We start from the raw sequence: 6878 nt of genomic DNA on the forward strand, positions 1-6878 counted from the left end.
TGTGACACCTTCATCTTGTCACACACCCACTAACACCCAGGCCTCACACACACATGTCCCTCTAGGTGCCTCCAGCCCTCCTCACCCTCATCCCAGCCAGAGTCACATTCATCTCTCAGAAACCCCCCTTTTCACCCAGCCTCCCAAAAAGCCCCTCACTAAATTTAGCATTCAGAGGCGACTATTTATCAGAGCTTGAGAACAATTTGATGACCGTTTATTGAACATTCTAGAACCTTCCTCTTCCTCTGAAGTCATGGTTCCTAATCCTTTTTTCTTTTCTTTTTTTTTTTTAGGAGAGGTTGGATCAGGACTTTTTTTTTCAATATTTTATTTTTGTCATTGTTGAAAATATACACAGCAAAACATACACCAATTCAAAAGTTTCTCCATGTACCATTCAGTGACATTGATGATTCTCCAAGTTATACAACCATTCTTACCCTCCTTTTCCAAATTGTTCCTCCCTCATTAATATAGACTCACTGCCCCCAAAACTCCCTATCTAATGTTTCAAGTTGCTGTTGTTAATTTGATCACATATAGATAATTCTTTAAAAGAGCACAATGCCCAAGAAAGATATCCTTTCCTAATTAAGCTAAACTATTGCTTGGTTTAAAGAAGACTTCAGGGGGTATTTTTGGTTTAAAGGTTAAATATTATCTCAGGGCAGTAGTGTCTGGGGTTCATCCAGCCTCCATGACTTCAGAAAGTCTAGATTCCATGAGAATTTAAAAATTTTGTTCTGCATTTCCCCCCCTTTTTGGTTCACAACTTTTTGAAAATGATTGAAAGTCAGGACCCCTCTTTAGAAGAATTCTCATCTATTTATGTTCAGCGTCACAGGCCATGAACCCTGTGACATTCCAGCCTCAGAGCCCAGGAGAACTAGCTTTGGCTTTCTCTCTTTCTCCTGATTTTAATTGCCCTGCTTCAGAGGGGTCTTTACTGTAAGCTGCTGCCCCTCTCTGAGAAAGAATGAGGGAGAGCAGGAAGGGAAGCTGGAAAGACAGCTCTGCAGAGCTTCCCCTCTACACAGATGTGGGAAAGCAGAATTGAAGACCCTAAAAAGAGACTCAAGCCCAACTTCCTTCTGCAAACGCTGGGGCTAACCTGGAGAAGGAGAAGCATGAGGACAGCGAGACCTGAATTTAAAGTCACTCAATAGCTGGGAGACCTTAGCCACGACCTTGGCCTCTCTGTGGTTCAGCTTCTACACCTGTAAAATAAAGGAACAACAGCTGCTGCCTGGATATGTCAAGGAGATAAGTTATTAGTGTGTGTAAAGGACCTAATGTAGTGACCACACATAGTAGGCTCGCAATAAAGGCCAGCTCCTTTCCCACTTTCCCTCTCCCCTAGAGTAAGTCTTTCTGGCTGTGGATGAGGTAAGAAACACAATGACAGCAATGATGGTAATATAAGCAAAGTTTATTCAGCATAGAGTATCTCTGGAGGCTGCATGAGAAAGCAGGAACACTGGTTTTCCCAGGGAGGGAAGCCAGATGAGGATTGGGTAGGAAGGATGTTTTTCACTGTAGAGTCTTTTGAACCATGTGAATATATTTCCTGCCCCCAAAACAAATGAAAAACTGTTTAAAACACTTTGTACTGGGTTGAATAGTGTCTCCCCAAAACTCACATCACCACTGCCACCTGGAACCTTAGAATGTGAACTTAAGTGGAAACAGGGTCTTTGTAGATGTAATCACATTATGCTGAGGTCATGCTGGATTAGGGTGTTCTTGTAAGAGGGACATTCAGACATACAGGGAGGAGAAGGTCTTGTGAAGATGGAGGCAGAGATTATAGTGATGCATCTACAAGCTAAGGAAAGCCAAGCATTGCACCGGGAACTAGGAGAGAGGCAGGGAATGGATTCTCCCTCAGAGCCTCCTGAAGGAACCATCTCTGCAGACACCTTGATTTTGGACTTCTAGCTTCCAGAACTGTGAGAATAAATTTCTATTGTTTTAAGCTACCTGGTTTGTGGTACTTTGTTATGGCAGCCTTAGGAAACTAATAGACACACATAAAGAAATAATGTTGTTAGGAGCCATCGGGTGGGTTCCAACTCACAGTGACCCTATGTACAACAGAACAAAACACCACCCGATCCTGCGCCATCCTCACAATCATTGTTATGCTTGAGCTCATTGTTGCAGCCATTGTGTCAATCCATCTTGTTAGGGGTCTTCCTCTTTTTCGCTGATCCTCTACTTTACCAAGCATGATGTCCTTCTCAGGGAGTGATCCCTCCTGATAAAATGTCCAAAGTACGTGGAGGAAGTCTTGCCATCCTTGCTTCTAAGGAGCATTCTGGCTGTACTTCTTCCAAGACTGATTTGTTCATTCTTCTGGCAGTCCATGGTATATTCGATATTCTTCACCAACAACACAATTCAAAGATATCAATTCTTCTTCAATCTTCCTTATTCATTGTCCAGTTTTCGCATGCATATGAGGCAATTAGAAATATCATGGCTTGGGACAGGCGTGCCTTAGTCCTCAAAGTGACATCTTTGCTTTTAAACACTTTAAAGAGGACTTTTGCAGCAGATTTGCCCAGTGCCATACGAAGTTTGATTTCTTGACTGCTGCTTCTATGGACGTTGATTATGGAACCAAGTAAAATGAAATCCTTGACAACATCAATATTTTCTCTGTTTATCAAAATGTTGTTTATTGGTCTAGTTGTGAGGATTTTTGTTTTCTTTATGTTGAGGTGTAAGCCACAGTGAAGACTGTAGTCTTTGCTCTTCATTAGAAAGTGCTTCAAGTCCTCTTCACTTTCAGCACAAGGCTGTGTCATCTGCATATTGCAGATTGTTAATGAGACTTCCTACTGATGCTGCTTCATATAGTTTCTTTAAAGCCTGAAATTATGGGCTTAGCATGCTATAACAGCCGCGGGTCAGCATTATTAGCCAGAGGGATGGCCTTCAGCCTACCCCTCCTGTACGTCCTGCCCAAGCTTTCTCTTCCTTCCTCCATCCCTCTTTCCTTTATTCAGCAAACACTTACTGAGCATCCAAGATGTCCTGAAAGCTAGGCAAGGGCAACAAGTCTGAGATATAGTTCAGGACCTGCACTTACAGTGCACACAGGCCAGCCGTAGGGTGAGGAGAGGTTGCTGGCAGCTCTATGAGGCCTTAGTGCCGGGGTCGTGCAGTGTTAAGTACAGCCTCCATCAGCTGAGCCTGCTTGAACAAGGGGAAAGAAAGAGGGAAAGAGAGCAGCCCCACACACAGAGTCCTCCACTCCAGGCCTGGGAGTTCCTGCTTTTGCCAAGGGACCAAGACCAGGACACCTCAGGTAGCAGGGCAGGGGGTAGAGCTATGCTGAGCAGGGAGAACTTAAACAAGTGCACGGTCTTTGCATTCTCCGCATATAATCCCCCCTTCTTTCAGTTTGTGGTACTGTGGTGGCTCACATGTTGCTATGATGCTGGAAGCTATGCCACTGGCATTTCAAATACCAGCAGGATCACCCATGGTGGAAAGATTTCAGTGGAGCTTCAAGACTAAGAGAGACTAGGAAGAAGGACTTGGCAATCTACTTCTAAAAAAAAATTGACCAGTGAAAACCTTACGAATAGCAGAGGAACTTTGTTGGCTATAGTGCCGGAAGATGGGCCTTTCAAGTTGGAAGGCACTCAAAATACACTGGGGAAGAGCTGCCTTCTCAAAGTAGAGTCGACCTTAATGACGTGGATGAAGAAGTCAAGCTTTTGGCACCTTCATTTGCTGATGTGGCAACAACTCAAAATGAGAAGAAACAGCTGCAAACATCCATTAATAATTAGAATGTGCTACGTATGAAGTATGAATCCAGGAAAATTGGAATTTGTCAAAAATGAAATGGACCGCATAAATATCAATATCCTAGGCATTAGTGAGCTGAAATGGACCTGTATTGGTCATTTTGAATCAGATAATCATATGATCTACTATGCTGGGAATAACAAATTGAAGAGGAATGGTGTTGCACTCATCATCAAAAAGAACATTTCAAGATCTCTCCTGAAGCACAACGGTGTCAGTGATAGGATAGTATCCATACGCCTACAAGGAAGACCAGTTAATACGACTATTATTCAAATTTATGCACCAACCACTAATGCCAAAGATGAAGAAATTGAAGATTTTTACCAACTTCTGCAGTCTGAAATTTATCAAACCTGCCATAGAGAAGCATTGATATACTGGTGATTGGAACGTGAACGTTGGAAATGAAGAAGGATCAGTAGTTGGAAAAAATGGCCTTGGGGATAGAAACGATGTTGGAGATCGCAAGATAGAATTTTGCAAGACCAATGACTTCTTCATTGCAAATACCTTTTTTCAAAAACATAAACGGCAACTATACACATGGACCTCAAAGGATGGAATACACAGGAATCAAATTGACTACATCTCGGAAAGAGACAGTGGAGAAGTTCAATATTATCAGTCAGAACAAGGCCTGGAGAAGACTGCAGAACAGACCATCAATTGCTCATATGTAAATTCAAGTTGAAGCTGAAGAAAATTAAAACAAGTCCACAAGAGCCAAAGTACCACCTTGAATACATCCCACCTAAATTTATAGACCACTTCAAGAATAGATTTGATGTATTGAACACTAACGATTGAAGATCAGACAAGTTGTGTAATCACATCAAGGACATCACACATGAAGAAAGCAAAAGGTCATTAAAAAGACAGAAAAGAAAGAAAAGACCAAAATGGATGTCAGAAGACACTCTTGAATGTAGAGTAGCTAAAGCAAATGGAAGAAATGATGAAGTAAAAGAGCTGAACAGAGGGCAGCTTGAGAAGACAAAATAAAGTATTATAATGAAATGTGCAAAGACCAGGAGTTAGACAATTAAAAGGGAAGAACACGCCTGGCATTTCTCAAGCTGAGAGAACTGAAGAAAAAATTTAAGCCTTGAGTTGCAACATGGAAGGATTCTATCAGCAAAATATTGAACAATGCAGGAAGCATCAAAAGAAGATGGAAGGAATACACAGAATCACTGTACCAAACAGAATTGGTCGACGTTCAACCATTTCAGGAGGTAGCATATGACCAAGAACCGATGATATTGAAGGAAGAAGTCCAAGCTGCACTGAAGCCATTGGCAAAATAAAAGCTCCAGAAACTGTTGAAATACCAATTGAGATGTTTCAACAAACGGACGCAAGACTGGAAGCGCTCACTTGCCTATGCCAAGAAATTTGGAATACAGCTACCTGGCCAACCGTCTGGAAGAGATCCATATGTATACCTATTCCAAAGAAAAGTGATCCAACTGAATGTTGAAATTGTTGAACAATATCATTAATATCACACACAACTGAAATTTTGCTGAAGATAATTGAAAAACGATTGCAGCAGTACATCAACAGGGAACTGCCAGAAATTCAAGCCAGATTCAGAAGAGGACATGGAACAAGGGATATCATTGCTGATGTCAGATGAATCTTGGCTGAAAGCAGAGAAAATCAGAAAGATGTTTACCTGTGTTTTATTGACTATGCAAAGGCAATTGACTGTGTAGATCCTAACAAATTATGCATAACATTGTGAAGAATGGGAATTCCAGAACAATTTAATTGTACTTACGAGTAACCTGTACATAGAACAAGAGGCAGTCATTCAAACAGAACAAGGGGATACTGCATGGTTTAAAATCAGTGTTTTAGTTATCTAGTGCTGCTATAGCATAATACTACAAGTTGATGAATTTAACAAAGAAAAATTTATTCTTTCCGTCTAGGAGGCTAGAAGTCTGAATTCAGGGTGCCAGCCAGCTCTCGGGGAAGGCTTTCTCTCTGTGTCAGTTCTGGGGGAAGGTTTTTGTCATCAATCTTCCCCTGGCCTAGGAGCATCTCAGCACAGGGACCCTGGGTCCAAAAGAAGCCCTCTGCTCTTAGCTCTGCTTTCCTGGTGGTAGGAGGTCCCTCTGTCTCTCTGCTCGCTTCTCTCTTTTGCATCTCAAAAGAGATTGACTCAAGATAAAACTTAATCTTGTAGATGGAGTCCTGCCTCATTAACATAACTGCCTCTACTTCTGCCTCATTAACATCGTAAAGGTAGGATTTACAACACACAGGAAAATCACAGTCCCTGAAGAAGGACTTCATATTTGGTAAAGTAGAGGTTGAGCAAAAAAGAGGAAGACCCTTAACGAGGTGGATTGACACCTTGGCTGCACCAATGGGCTCAAGCAAAATGGTGGACAATCACACAATAGTGGAAATCATGGCCTAGCCAAGCCGACACACATTTTGGGGGGGACTCAGTTCAATCCATAACAATCAGCAAAGGTTCGCCTCAGGGCTGTATCCTTTCACCATACTTACTCAATATGTATGCTGAGCAAATAATCCGAGAAACTGGACTATATGAAGAACACAGCATTAGGATTGGAAGACTCATTAACAAACTGTGATATGCAGATGACACAGCCTTGCTTGCTGAAAGCAAAGAGGACTTGAAGCGCTTAGTGATGAAGAGCAAAGAGTACAGCCTTCGGTATGGATTACACCTCAACATAAAGAAAACAGAAGTCCTCACAACTAGACCAATAGGTAACATCATGATAAACGGAGAAAATATTGATGTTGTCAAGGATTTGATTTTACTTGGATCCACAAATCAACACCCACGGAAACAGCAGTCAAAAAAATCAAATGACGTATTGCATTGCACAAGCCTGCTGCCAAAAACCTCTTTAAAGTGTTCAAAAGCAAAGATGTCACTTTAAGGACTAAGGTGCACCTGATCCAAGCCATGATGTTTTCAATTGCCTCATATGCATGGGAAAACTGGACAATGAATAAGAAAAAAGAAGAATTGATGCCTTTGAATTGTGGTGATGGCAAAGAAT

The sequence above is a fragment of the Trichechus manatus genome, unplaced genomic scaffold, assembly GCF_000243295.1.
Source record: "Trichechus manatus latirostris isolate Lorelei unplaced genomic scaffold, TriManLat1.0 scaffold00027, whole genome shotgun sequence".
NCBI classification, from domain to species: domain Eukaryota; kingdom Metazoa; phylum Chordata; class Mammalia; order Sirenia; family Trichechidae; genus Trichechus; species Trichechus manatus.